The 15971-nt window shown below is 29.7% G+C and overlaps 1 protein-coding gene across 1 annotated transcript in view; it reads right to left on the bottom strand.

The window, feature by feature from the left end:
• Positions 1 to 13179, bottom strand: part of LOC141536184 (TWiK family of potassium channels protein 7) — a 169687-nt gene extending 156508 nt beyond the window's left edge. The window contains exon 1 of the mRNA XM_074256519.1: positions 12858 to 13179. The gene's annotated coding sequence lies outside the window, so the exon portion shown is untranslated. The remainder of the gene's footprint in view (positions 1 to 12857) is intronic.
• Between the last annotated feature and the right edge of the window lie 2792 nt (positions 13180 to 15971).

The following is a 15971-nucleotide window of genomic DNA, read 5'->3' as shown; positions in this document are numbered from 1 at the left end:
CAAGTTCAAAGCTTAATAAGAACAATAATCAACAGCATCAACATGACCATGCTCGACATTTACCAAACATATAAACGTCAACGGCACATGGCTCTTATGGCGCATGTTGTTCGATAATATCTCCAACACATGGTAATTGTATAGAACAACTCGAGAGAAGAGAACCCGAATGAGCCGGTTACAGAGCAGACAGTCATCGCCCATTGGGTGTCATCATTCCGTCCTGAGTAGTTAGGGTATTAGAGCAGTTCCAGTATTAGACTCCAGCAGCGTTAGACTCAACTGCATGCTAACAGTCCGTGGAAACAGATAGTGTTCCATCCACGTACTGGCGATTGACGGTAGATGCTATTCCAGTTAGTACAGACCCACCAACCTTCTTCTCTCTCTCCTATCAAACTAAACTATGCACTGTATAGCGCTTAACTCTCACACCCTTAAATCTTGTCACGTCCACGCTAAACTCCACCAGTATCCGCCGCTGAGATTGTGTACCGAAGCTTTGGATTGTTGAGAGAGAACCGTCCTGATTAACATGCTCACCCGATTGCTGAGCTTAGAATACTGAGAGACGTGCTCTTGGATCGATTCCATACCAGAAGCATTCTCTGTCTTGATAACCATTCGGAGATCCTTATGTATATCTGCCTTCCTATTCCTCTTCCTCCACCTTCATTATTTTTTCCAGCGCTTCTTTATCGTCGTGACATTTCAATGATTATGCAATCTCACTTAACATATCATCTATCTAGGTGTGTTTTATTTGCTTTTCTGATTTTTAGCCTGTTTGAAAAAAATTTTTTATCAGAAGAACATAGGACTAACTGTGGTAACAAATTTTTATGTTAGCATACGAATCAAAAATCATATGTTATCATTACGGAACTTAAATTATAATAACTAATTTAGTTAAATAATTTTTATGGGTACGCCTACGTTTTAATTCAATATTTGCTGCCATAGTTGTCTTATACTGTATTTGTAATCCTTATTCTTATGTGTAATTAATTAAAGCAAAAACTTGAGTCATAATTGAAATTACAGTGGATCGGAATAACTTTTGCCCAGAAAGCCCAACTTTGGACCACTTTCGTAAATTAGATAACTTTGAAGATGTTTTAAGGGTGAATGTCCCCTTGGACTTATGAATTAGTTACGACGGTTTTAAATTATTTCGTTTATTATTGATCACTTCATTACAAAAAATCTGAAATTTAAATCATCAATATTCAGAAAGTTCAATTTAAGAAAAAATTTAGAAGTACTAGAAAATCGAGCACGCTTTTACCAACATGTTTGGCTTCAGCTGACGAAAAAATTCACCATTTTCCATCAACTTTTAGCGTATTTCAGTCACAACTTTCCTATATCAACGTTAAAAAAATTTGACACTAGAAAATCCTGATCAAGAGTTGAATTATTCAAAGTGTTTGACTATAAAATAAAAACCCGGATATTGGAGACGAAAAAAAAAAAAAAAATCAAAACGAACGTATTTTGCAATGTCAGTTGGTAAAATTCCTAGGGGAGTATTTTATACCGTCGAGTAGATGAAATAGAATAGTATTGAACTCGTTATTCGCACGTGTTATCGCGACAAAGTGGTTAGGACCTAGGAACGATCGAACGGAGTTGCTGATGATCGAACGAACGAACGAGAAAGCGGGTCGCCGAAATGAACGAATGAATGAACTCGATACTGACGCGTTCTCTCCCTGGGGTTCGTCTTGTGGTCTACACGCAAGAGAATATGTCGATAAATTTAAACTCTGTCCTGACGACTATTTCAACGAGCATTTGATAACTTTACACGTTGAAATTGGTCTACGCTACCTTCGATCGTTAATTTCATTAAAAATAACATTCGACTGCTTTTTTTAATTGCTGCTATTTTGATTGCTCCTCTGTTAATTTTTTTTTCTCTGTTTCACAAACGCTTGTTTTTTGCTGCATAAAAATATGTAATAATGCGCGTATGTTCTTCTTCAAATATTAATTAAGTTCCCGCATAGTGAATTTCGCAGTAACAGCGCGAGGATTCGGGTAATGGTTGTCGTGGGAAATTTAAACAAACACATTTTGTATTAAATTTTTTTTCGCAATTTCTTGTTTATTTATTTTTTTGCTTGCTTCTGCAACGCCACATTTGACTATATATAATCTTGTATGAGTTGTAGATTAATGAAAAATTTTTTAAGGTAACTTTAATTTGCATTTTTGAATGAATGAATAACTTAATTAACTGTAATTGCAATTTAATGAGCACGATGTTTAATTTATTAACGATAATCAGTATACATTTTGATCACATACACTGTGAAATATTGGGAATAAATTTTTACTCCCACTACCCGGACTAACGAAGAGAAGAAATAAAACACTCCGCGTACCGACTAAATTTGGAATTTATTGTTGCGTTGGGATAAGTTTCATACGCCAAATTACTAATAAATACTTTTAACAATTCATCTGAAGTTTAAGTTTGTAAATATTAATTATATTTTTCCAAAATATTTGATTTTTTAACTTTGAAAAAATTATCATAAATATTTTTTTGGCAATTTTTTGAACTTTCTAATTACTAAACTTCTAAACAGAAAATTTATCAAAAAATGCTACTTCTGGAAAATAAAAAAAAAAAAAAAAAAAAAAAGCATTGTTTTATTGTTTTATCAAACTAAGAAAAAAATTTTAATAATTTAAAAAATCTCTAAATTTGTATTTTGTAACTTTCAATTGAATAATAATTATTATTTTATTTGTAGATAGAAAAAAAAAATAAAAAAATTAATTTCACGAAGTTTTTTTTATTAATCACAAAAATATAATCCGTCGAGTGAATTTCACTTCAGCGGGATTGAATCAATTAAAAACAACCTCGTTGCATTCACTTTGCGAAGGTTTTACAGTGTGCATTTTGTTCAAAAATTTTATACCTTGCAATTGCTGTTTTTGTTTGTTTGTTTGTTTGTTTGTTTGTTTTTTTTTTTTTTTTTTTTTTTTCAGTTGAAAAATTCTACATGTTTGATTAAAAGTTTATTGTATTCTTAAATAAAGAAATTTTTTCTATATACAAGAATTTTTTTCTTTAATTAACTTAATGAAATTTTTGAAATAATTCGAACTAGATATTTCAAAATAAGAGCCAAATTCTAAATTGTTAATAAAAAAAAATTCTTAATTGTTAATAAAAAAAAATCAAACATTGTTAGATCCATTAAATACAATTGTTAATTCTTATATGATCATACACGACCTATTTTATTCAATTTATAGTTATTCTAAACTTTATTGAATTTATTTATTACCAAATTTGCAGTGAAATCAAAACTGAAGTGACCTCGGATCTCCAATATCAATAAAAATATATATACAAACTAACCGATGAACGTCAACAATAAAAACTTTCATTTTTTATTTATCAAATGCTACAAAAATTATGAGAGTTTATGTATATTTTCTCTTTATATAAAAAGCAGAAAATCAAAAAAGTCGGAGTTTTTTTTGTTACAAAAAGGACTTCAAAGAAAAATATCGTTATTTTCGTAAAAAAAAAAAAAAAAAGATTTATTCATGCTCGGAGCATTTGTTGCAGAGAACAGTTGAGACAGTATAGTGAAAATAAGTAAAAGAAAACGAGATCTAACGCACCCGCTTACGCACGAGTTAATCTTTAAACGTAATTCAACAAGTTGCTCAATTCAACAGATAAACATTATTATTTGTGAGCTTATTTCTCAAAGCGTTCCGACTAAAGAAAATTTATCTAACAGATTTTTACTTGGTGGGTCTGCAATTTTTTATTTCAAATAAAAATAGATGTAGTGAAATAGTTGATTGAATTATTACCCGAAGAAATTAAATATCAGAATAATATATTAAGGTAAAAAAATTCGTTTGCATTCAAAGAGCAAAGGTTGTTTTGGATAAAAATTTATTGGAACATGCGTTGGAATGTTTCATCTAAATTAAGTTGCCAGTGAAAATTATTTGTTCGTATTTTTTCTTTTTTTAATTAATTACGTGAGTTCTATTTGTATACATTTTGATACTTGATTAAAATAAATCAAATTGAATATTTTAAATATTTTTTTGAGCCAAGCGCATATTGACTGATTCATTTTATTCTCTGTTCCTTGTTCTACTCTGTAAATATCATAAAATGCCCAGCCATAATGATTACATCATACGTAAATTGAGCTATTATAGCTCGTTAACCAGATAGTGTATCTAACCTAAATAAATCTTAAGACTGGAGTTTGTTTAAAATTCGTTATACACTTTTGCTAGCTTTGCAGTATATCAAGGTACGCTGCTGTTCCGTAAACAAACAAGCTTGATTCACAGTCAAACATAGCTTCAGCTAAATCTCAATTACTAATCTGTCAGGAGCACTAATTTTAGATAAGCTGACCTTACTGAACATATTAAACCCTTCGAAAAATACTTACTACATACTTGAATGTATACATAATGGTATAAATAAATGTGTTAAATGTTTGAGTCTATAAAAAGAGATAATTTAAAATAAAATTTTATCGGAGGAGGATTTCTGCCACGTTTGCTTTGAAAATATCTGTATTCAAAGTATTTTTCGAACGATCGGTATCAGTGACCCGAGAAACGCGACTGAAATTTAAACGACGGATCTTAGAAAAGACAGGGTGTGTAGTATAAAAAGATACTTCTTGAAATGTATACTGATGCTATTGCTGCACCGGAAATCCCCTTAATGGCGATGAAAGTCTGAGGGATAAGTGCTGCGATAGCACATTTCGAAGCTAGACTAGTCTAAACTAAGCTCAACTCTTCTAAATTTCGACACCTGCTTTGTAAATTCCCCGGCTGGATCAGAAGAGATCTTCAAAAGTTTGGTGAATCCAAGCACCAAGATAAGGTGCATGCCTTAAGCGCTCATTTTATCAGAAAATATGATGAGACATTGCCGTATTCTATATTATATAAATATAAATATTTTAATAAGTAGACTTTTATTTTCCTGTTGTCTGTGGAACATAGAAAAACAAACGGCTCTTCGGTAATGCCAGAGTTAAAGATATTCTTCGTAAAATATAAATATTATCTATTCTATCCAGACAAATAGAACAATAGCGAGGGAAGGAGAAGGCAGAAGAGAATACAATGGAGCTTGTCGTAAATAATTGGTGTTGTTTTACATCAGGAGTTGAATTGAATATAAAATATTTTTATTCTTAAGAAACATGTCACCAGGGAGTGTTGTAGGAACGGAACTGCGGGACTGACGACAACTTAGGGGATTCCCAGAGGATAAATAAATTTCTAAGCGTGGAGGATATCGAGATAGACAGATAGCTGGAGACAACCACAAGGGATTCTCGTAATGGTTATACACACGTAAGGGGGATGATCATTAAGAGCCGTTGATACGACTAGTGAATGGTTTCATGGCTTACCGATGCCGTTGCCGTACACTAATTTCCTGGTCTCTGTATATCCTGTACATTCACGGTTACTATTAATCAATTGATCTTATGAAACAATCTGCTTTGATATTTCTTAAGTGATAATAAACTGTTCAGACAGTGATTTCATTACAAGTTATTGGTATTTTATTGATGATAAAGATCAAATCGATGAATATCGTGATAATAATGATAAATATCAAAATTGTGACTATGATTAAAATGATGATAAAAATAAATATCAGCAATGTTGAATGTCATAACACTAATTTTGACTATAATGAATATCATCTCACCAATAATAATTATCACGGTAATAACCATCATTCCTCATCACGATAATCATAACAGACATCGTTAAAATCATTGTCGACCTCATGATATCAATCATTATCTTCATCAAATTCATTATAATCATCATAATAATCATTTTTATCATAATCAATAATCAATATGAAATTCTTTCTATACAATAAATACAAAAAAAAAAATAAACTCTCATATTAACTAATCATAAATTCATTGATTCACTGATAGAAAATTAAGATCACAGTCTACGATTGTGTTATTAAATTAATCATTTAAAAGAATACCAAAAGGTTCGATAGCAACTTTTTATTAGATTAAGAGAGCTACAATTTTTTATTCGTTTTTCTCAATCATTTCATCCAATAACTTTTTCGATAAGATCACGTTTTAAGGAAACTCTTGAGGGAATCCTGGGTATGCACTTGGGTTAACGAACGTCACTGGATTATTTTCATGGGAATAGTATTATAAGATAAAGCTCGACCACAAGAGAATAGGAAAGACTGAATAATAGAAGAAGAGCACAGATAATAAAAGAGAATGCCACTAAAGAAGTTTGTAATTCTATTTGGATGCTCTTATCTGTGGGTATTCTCAGCAATCATTAACAAAGCTGAAGCGTAATTGGGATGGTTGCATACTCGGCGAAAATGGCGTGTATTAACGTCACATTCGACTGATTAAAATTGTCTGTTGTGTTGGTATGGGTGCTGTTGCATACATAGTGACTGTACTCTTCATGTTACTGCACGGCGCGCTCTACATTTCAAACAACATTCAACTTATACTACCGACTGTTACATAATAATTAAAATTAAACATTTTCTCTACTATGCTCGGTGTTTTTCAATTACTCAATTCCATTAATCGTGTAAAATTTCGTTATTATTAAAGTTTTGCTATTTAACCAGAGCCCAATTATTTTAATTACCATTTTCAGGATAAATAATTTATTAGTCGCTTTAATTATGTCATATAATAATAATTATTTTTTGGATTAAACATATAATTTAACTGATTCATCAAAAATAAAGCAATAATTATCGCTTCATTTAATTTCATGGCAAAAAAATTTTTAGAATAAAAAATTAGTAACTTTTACAAAAAAAAAAAAATTAATTCTTGTGCATTTGAATTTTCTAGGGTAAAAAAAATTTCTTCTTTCAAAAAAATTATAATCTTCCTCGTAAATTTTTTAGGTTCAGATAGTACTTTTTTTTTCTGTGTCGATTGCGGAACGTCAATTAACGATCTAAAATTTTTTACCACGATCAACGTTATTGCCATGACATCCATCATTAAAATGTTTGGAAAAAAAAAAAAAAAAAGATTATTACGCAACACTAGGACCAATTAAACTGTACGTATTCGTTCTTTAATTAGTTGAGATAGTGGAACTACAGTGAATCATAGTCACCAGTGAACCCTCTAGGAATATTAATATCCAGAACTTAATTAACTTCAATACACCCTGAAGCACTCTGAATTTTCATACAAGGACCCTTTAATATCCAACGCTTACCCGCACCCAATTCATTACAAAAGGTCACGGTACGTCGTCAGTCGTCTTGATCTAGATGTTGTCTTTGTCTGTGTCGTTAAAATGCACCTCGAAAGTGTCAAGCCCCTCAAAGTTAGTGATTAAGCGATTGCGAAACCTTCAACCAGTTAAATATCTCAAGCTGTGAAAATTCATTATTAAATCCTACACAAGCAGTTCGATCGAGGCGAAAATCAATCTTCAGTCGGAAGATAAATCCGTAATTTCAATATTCCGATCGTTCTTTCCTCACCATCAAGATAAAGCGCTCTCGCTCTCATATCATCTGTCAGAATCGTACACAGGCAATTTAAACCAAGATTTTATCACGAACTTTATTTTCCGAACATTCAAAGCCAAAGACAAAGCTCTGCTCTGTGATTTCGTATTAAAAAATATTTTTCTTCTCCTTTATGGTTCCAGCCTCAATGTCCTTTCGAGCATCATTTTATCTCTTTATAATACTTCACTTCTTCTTGTTCTCTGGTTGAGTTTGTCCCTAACCGTAGCTCAGTTTTTTTCAACACTTTCCACGGTCGATTTCGCCGTCATACGGCAGGACGTAATTTCGTGCGCGGATGTATTCGCCCTCTGGTACTGCCCGCCGATATGAAAACTCGTCTGTCGTCCGGAAATTTTACCGGAACACCTCTCTACCCACTCTCGCTTATTTCAAACGTTAAATTCCTTTTTTACGTACCCTTTTTCATGCTTGTCGTTAAAATGTCTTCCGGAAATTTTTTATGATTTATATATAACATTATTACATCTTTTCTTTCTCTCTCTATCTCTCTCTCTTTCTCTTTCTCAGTGTACGTATGTATGATTCTATTATAAAAACGGGAAACTTTTGAGATATTTCAAAAAAACATCCAATAAATTTTAACTTTCATCATATTACCAAAAATAAATAACTGTTTTATTGATAATAAATATTTAATACCAAAGGGACAGATAGTTTACGGGTGGGTATATTAAAATAACGAAAAACGGATCAACCCATGAAGTAACTGAAAAACTTTGTTATTTTCTACGGTCAAAGAATTATTGCTTCTGGTTAGAATTTCAAAATCGTTTCTAAAAATTTTAGCATTATGAAAAATTGTAAAGTTTACTCAAGTTTGATCATTTTTAGATTTTTTTTTCTAACAATTAAATGATGTTCAGAAATTTTTTTAACAAATTTTCCTGATTATTTTTGTCAATCCGCGATTAAATGTTGTAATTCGAAAAACGAAGAAACAAATTAATTTTTCTAAATGATGATTTTACCAATTTTAGACAAAAAAAAAACGAATGATTTTGAAACTTAATAATCAACCAAATAAATTGCTATAAAAGAAAGTTTGGAGAAACTCTCAATTATCTTAATTAACAACTTAATTATCATTAAAAATAAATAAAGTCATTACCAAAACGTAAGTCTCTATCGATCCTTGATAGCATTACATATCATCATACCAGTCCAATTAGCAAAAGCAATATGTAATAAGACATTTCTCGATTAATATTTCTTCAGTACTATATTGAACAGGAACGATAGTAATTTTAGTCCTGTAAAAGAGACACACGTTTTGATGCGTAACTCCTTTGGAATCGTTTTTATTTTTGCTATGATAAACGGTACTTGAGACTATCAAAGATCGGGCATAATAGCGAGTTATAATGGCGTTTGAAAGGTACTTTGAGGTAGAAAGCACAATTATAGCATCTGCCAGGTAATGCTACAGCGATTTTGATTGATCTATTAAGCGTTAATGCAGGTAAGGAGCTTTACTCTAGCTTACGTTTGAGTAATGACTGGATTATGATAATAAAACACTATTCAACTGTCGAATATTCACAATTTTAATATGCCTATTTAAAGGCCCTTTTAAGAAAGGCACAAAGCTTCAAAAAGTAATTTTGGCAAATTTTATATGAATAAAATGTATCTGACTATTTTACAAAATAAGATTGAAAATTCAACTACTCAAACCTAACTCTCTACTAACGAGATAATTTAGTAATCATACGCCCTCTATCGTAGACTTCAGGTACTACATTCAATCGAAAAATTATATATAAGCGTATATGACTATATTACGCTATTATAAACTAAAATTAATTTATATATGGACATTTCAGATTATATATGGCAAGCCTGAAATATTCTGATATGGTCAATTTCCATATTAGGTCATAAATGACAGTATCAAAAAATTCCTTAACGGAAGAGCATGACACATAAAAACATGTATTTATATAAAGACATCGGACCACATATGATATCAGAACAAATATAAACATATGAAATTTTTCGATATGGCTATATTAGATATATCTGGCCATGTCACAATATTTTTGCACAGATATACTTTTGAGCCCTTAAATTTGCAAATTGTTCTTGAGCAGCTGACGTCTTTCAATAAATAGTTTCTTTGTTTCCAATTGAAGGACGCCGAAGCGTTTACTTTTTACGTGAAAAGGAACAAAAAAAAAAAAAATATTAAATAAAACTCTCGGCAATAAAGTAATCAGCCGTAAGCCAATATTTATGTAAGGAAAAAATATATTGAAAGAAGAAATTCACAGCCTTTTTTCTGGTTATTTTATTTTATTTTTATCCTTTGTAATACCCCGTCTTTAAGGGTGAATTCTTGAGGGAATTTATGATCTGAAGAGATTGGGAAATGAATAAGGATAGAAGATATACAAGAAATAAAAAAAAAAAATAATAAAGAAATACAAGAGTAAGTGCGACAGCGCTGAGTAACTAAGTGAAATATATTTACGTGTTTAAAGGAGTGTAGTACCGATGAGAGAATTTAGTTTGAATTTAATATAGAGCTGGGTAATTCGATCGACTACATCATTCCCACGTTTATTTCTCGTTCTCGGTTTCGTGAATTCGGAGGTTTATTGAAAACGGTAAATCTCGAATCGCAAAAAGCTCCAGAACTTTCTGCTATCTTACATTAACGGAAGATATGTTTATGCGTATAGAACAAAAAGTTGTGAGATTGAAAGGGTCCTAAAGATGTTTTGGGTCGAACTATATTGGCTCCGTCTGACGTAATACTGTTGGTGCATTTTCTAACTCTACACTTATAGATTACACAACTGTGTACGAAGCTCTTAGAGTGGCTACAAGATAGTTGGGCGGTTCTCTGAAGTTCCACTTTGATATTACGGTTATTAGCGTCCTCGGTAACTCTTTTTAAATTATTTCGATATGCCCTCACGAGCCCAGACTACTTATTTCTATTTTCTTCAATAGCTTGTATAAATTTAATTGACAATGTTCTATTGTTTGTATTATTACACTCGGTTGCTTTCATCATGATGCTTAATTCAATGAAAAATTAAATTAAAACATAGAGCACACAATAAAGCGAATTGATCACCATTGTGCAAATAACAAACAGCCGGTGGATAAATTTATGCTATAAATGCTTGACATAATTGTGGGCTAATTCAATACAAAGGTTGTATTGTTTGATCCGCGGATCACTGAATTATTATATATTCGGTGCAAAATTAATAATTTTAATAAGTTATGCGAACATTTAAAAAAATAATTGAACTCATATTGTGTAAATTTTATTAAATATTCAATGGTATTTTATTCTTCAATAAATTTCAAAATTTTACCAAGCTTAACGTAGTGTAAATTAATATTTTATGATTTTTATTCATGGTTTGGTGAATGATAGGCTTAGTTAAGAGATAATAGAGACTGAATGAAGAAAATTTTTTTTAGTAAATGAGCATTTATGTTAATCATTTTTCAAGTAAATTTTCTTTAAAAAATAAGAAATAAGTAGTCATTTATAGAAAGAAGAAGACTGGGGCTTTTTTTTACTGTAGTCGAATAATTTCAGCTTTTTTAACACAATAAAATAGTTTGCAATTTACTGTAAACATCTTCGGGATCTAAGATTAATAATAAGGGTACACGGAGAAAAAAATATCGTTAGAGATTTCTTCACTGACACGATTATTGATCTAAGATATAAACATATAGTCAGTGAATTAAATTATTTAACTAAGTTTATTGAATCAAAAGGCTCAATTGCCCTACTTCACTTAAAATACTTATTAATCATTTTTAACTTTAATTAAAATTTTATATTCAATTTTCAATTTAACAGTACAAAAATTTGCAATTGTTCATATTACTTCTGACCAGTTTATTCCGTTATTAACAAACCACATGAACAACAATAATAATTATTTCGGTCTATCAATCGACATAAAACAAAATACCTGTCTTTCTGACCCTTATCACCAAATATGACGCTGTTGATTCAAACCGATAATTTTATATTATATATATTTTATCATAATTCAATACCGCACTACATTGGAACGTTTTACCGTTTGAAGATTATTCGATAATTTAAAAACCGCGGAATTGGCAATCACTGAACGAAATATTCCGTGAATATTGTCCTGTGAGCCCTGGTATACTGAACACTCCCTATAGACGAAGCCAATATTAATTCGGAAAATTTCTACATCCATTTATACATTTATTTGCAAAAACAAAACCAAATATTTTTTTTTCCGATCATTATAATTTTAATCATTAATATCAATCACTGCTGAGCAAACAAATATTATTAAAAAATAAAATTCAGCATTTAAATTACTCTGAGTGCATTGCATTCATTTTCGATTTTTTTTTAATATCAACACATGTAATTTTAACGTAGTATAAATATATATTTATTTATTTCGCAATATATCGAAAAGCAGAAATCACAATCTGTGAAAAATATACCCTTGAGAGAGGACAATATAGAGATACCGAGATAAATTCACAATGCAAGCTTGATTGTTATATTTCGAATTATTTATTTTTTCCAAAATAAACAACCAATAAATTTGTTATTTTTTTAACATATATTTGTTTATCTTCTAAATACTGAAACAGAATGTTTAAATATTTATCTGCTTTTTTTTCTCTTTCCTTACTTCATATTTGCCCCGTTAAAAAAGTAATAATAATAATTGGCATCCCGCAGAAATTATGTGTCCTCCAGAAATAACAAATTATTAATAAAAATTGAAATCAGACCTGACAATTTTTTATTTTTATTAAAAATTAATTATGAATAAAAAAATTTCACATTGAGAATTGGAAAAAAAATTACAAGTGCCAATTTTTGTTCTTTATTTATAATTGATTTATGATAAAAACTAAAAAAATATTAGATCTACCGATTTCTGTTTAATTAATAATTATACTTTAAAAAATGATCACCATAAATTAACTTTCTAGGGTAGAAATCAAATGAAACTTTGAAAAAGCACGAATTCCGGTCAATACTTTTCCAATAATACTAAATTAAACTGGAAAAATTCATCCTATTACATAAATACGCTGAAGAAAAAATTTTCTTCATTCTCTTAATGATTTAGATAATAATAATTTAAATTTCCATTTTTATCGATATCGCAATTAATGTAATAGCGAAAACTTTAGTACTATTTAACTACCCGGGGTAACACGTAAGTTCATTTAATGCACCATTTAACTATCCTTAAATTGTTCGGTGAATCATGACATAATTACTCACCAATTCAAGATAATACTATTCGAATAATCGTTTCATACAGAACTTGTTTTTAAATGCACTTGTTAAAAAATCACCTCAAGTTTCACTTTTAATACAATTAAACGTTAAATATTTATGCAATAATTACAAAATTAATTTGTTAAGATTGTAATCATGGAATGAAAATAGTTTGTACACTTTAGCCAACATTTGCACCAACTAATTAAACCCGAGTTATAACAAAAGACCTTTATACAGCATTAATATTACAATTGCAATTCTGACATCAGAATGAAAACTTGTTTGTCATATACGTATACCACGTCTGTACAACTATATAAGAATATTGAAGTATTTATTTTCCATTATATACAGACTGTACGAGTAGTTAACCGAGTTTCTGTTAATAAATCTTCAATGAACTCAGTTCATTAATTAATTAAAAATATTTCCAAAATATATGTAACACATATAACATCAATAAAACCACTGAACAAAAATTCGCGTGGCGAAAAAAATTCACTAGAAAAATTCACAGGAAAATAAGAAAATCAAAAATCACAAAAATTTTTGGCCAATAAAAAAAGAAAAGTTGAGAAAATATAATCAAAAATTAGAACTGAAAATTACACATTCAGGTTAATTTAACACTGATAATTACGCAAGACAGCAAAACGCGTGGTGCGTAGATTACACGCGTAAAAAAGACGTCAGATCGCGAAGAAACGGCTTATGAGGTTAAGGGACGCGCACTTGGAGCGCCGAGCGTCCAATAACCGGCTTTTGGATGTAAAGCTTGCAAGCCCCACCTCCCTAACAGCGAGTGGAACCGAAAGCCCTCGAGCGGAGCCGAGTTTGAATGGTTGTGAGTGTCGCGCGAAAATCGATGGATACACCCGGTTATACGGATAATTGTTATTAATTAGACGCTTCGATTAGGCTGATTTCGAGGAGTAGAGGACTATCACACGGCCAACACTGTCCTACTACGTGTCAGCTAGACGCAACTACACATATGATACAGATATGCAGATGTGTAGATATGTCGAAGTATCGATAGATATAAACGTGTGCGTATACCTATTTACAACCTCTAGAGACGTTACTTGATTACATGCTTATAATAGTCTATTAGTTGAGATTGTTCTAAACATCCTACTTCATTATGTCATATTAGTATGCAAGTAATTATTATTATTATTATTATTATTATTATTATTATTATTATTACACTGTGAAAAATCAGGAGTTAATTTTTACTAGTAACCTTGCAGTTACTATGTGACTGCCGTAACTTGTGAAGTATAAATAAATAAAATTTTTCTTTATCAAATAATCACTTTTGTTAAATTGCACTGTACTTTCTTAAATATTGACATTTTCAAAGATATAAGCTCACCCCGATGTTATACTCATTAAGAGCTTTCATTTGAGTACCCACATGCATTTTGATATATTTTTCATATGTACGTATATGTAATATATATAAATATATGAAAAATTGATGTGGGTACTCAAATGAAAAGTCTCGATGAGTGTAACGTCAGAGTGAGCTTATAACTTTAAAAATGTCAATAGTTCACAAGATACAAGGTCATTTCTTAAATGGAGTAAATTTAGATTTTAATTTAACAATCATTTAAATAAGAAATTTTTACTCTAAAATCATTTTTAAAAGCTAACAAATAGTTCAAACAATTTATCTTTAGTTTAATTTGTAAATTTTGATAATATTTTTCCAAAAAATTTGAATTTTTTGAACCATTTAATCAAATTTTCACTCAATAAAAAATCATAAATTTTTAATTAAATAAAATTAATTACTTTAATCGACTGACATATCAATTTTTCAGATTTCTTAACAAATCAATTTTTTAAATCATTATTATTATTATTCTAAGCTTATGAAATAAGACGATAAGTAGTATAAATCAACGTTCATTCAGGTCAAGTGTACGCACTTTGTGATCTGAAGGGTTGTCGAGTTCAAAATAAGTTCGAAATAAGTTAATGGCTGCATTTATAAGTCCTATTATAAATCTGAATGTAATATTGTAAAAAAGGGAGTTATTCAAAAAATGTTAAATGCTCTCACCCGATTCAATTGCAAGTAATCCTACGTACTCTTTTAGGATAAGTAGGTATACGTTATTCATATGAATACGTTTTATGAATTATGAATGCAAACTTCATGATGGATTAAATTTCAGTATAACAAAAAAAAATTTTGAAAATTATTGTACGATTATAGAAAAAGCAACTAAACTGAACATTCAAGGACAAAGCTTGAGTATTTCATTGAATTTAAATTATAAATAAAAAAAAAAAAATTCATATTTAGCAATTATGCTTTCTTCACTAATTATGACGTTTAACAGCTTATCGTAGAAATTAATTATTAATTTGTCACTTCTCAGGTCGTGGGTTAATAATTAAAATGTAATGAAAAATGTCAACAGGGTGTGATGTCAAAATCATTATTTTGGATCTAATTTTTGTGAACAAAAAGACAAAAATTAAACTGTCAGTTGTCATTAAAATGAGCACACGTTAATGGGTATATCAAAATATTAAATGTAATTAATTACTATCTAACAATTTTTAGATAGTATATTACACAGAAAAAAATTTACTTGAATCAATTAAATAATTTTGAAGAACTCTATTATATATATTAATAATAATAACTCTATCTTCTTAATTTGGGTAGAAGAATTTTTAAACTAAGAAATTTTTCTTGGTTTAAGTAAATTTTAATTGATTCAACAATTTTTCGTCTTGATTCAAGACAATAAAACTTTTCAAAATTATTTTCTTGGTTCAAGAATTTTTCTCTTAGTTCAAATTAATTTTTTTTTTGTGTATCAATAACAATCGATTTTATTATTTTTCTTCACAATTTTTTTATATTGTAGAAAATTGTTTTGACCTGTATCAACAATTAACAATTCATTTCATCTAAAAATTTAAATTTACTGCACAACCTTCTTAACAAACTCTGATAGAAAGGTCGTAAATAATTAATGCCTTAAACGGATTTTCTTTCAGCTCTCACAAGATTTCAGCAGCTTACAGATTCTAAATTTTCGATCTCTATTTCTGTCGCTAAATTATTTATAATTTATAATTTATTTA

This window comes from Cotesia typhae, unplaced genomic scaffold, assembly GCF_013202065.1.
Source record: "Cotesia typhae breed Kobodo isofemale line unplaced genomic scaffold, CoteBio_Ctyphae scaffold_152, whole genome shotgun sequence".
NCBI lineage: Eukaryota > Metazoa > Arthropoda > Insecta > Hymenoptera > Braconidae > Cotesia > Cotesia typhae.
The sequence above is the reverse complement of the archived record's forward strand: the minus strand, read 5'-3'. Positions and strand labels throughout refer to the sequence as shown.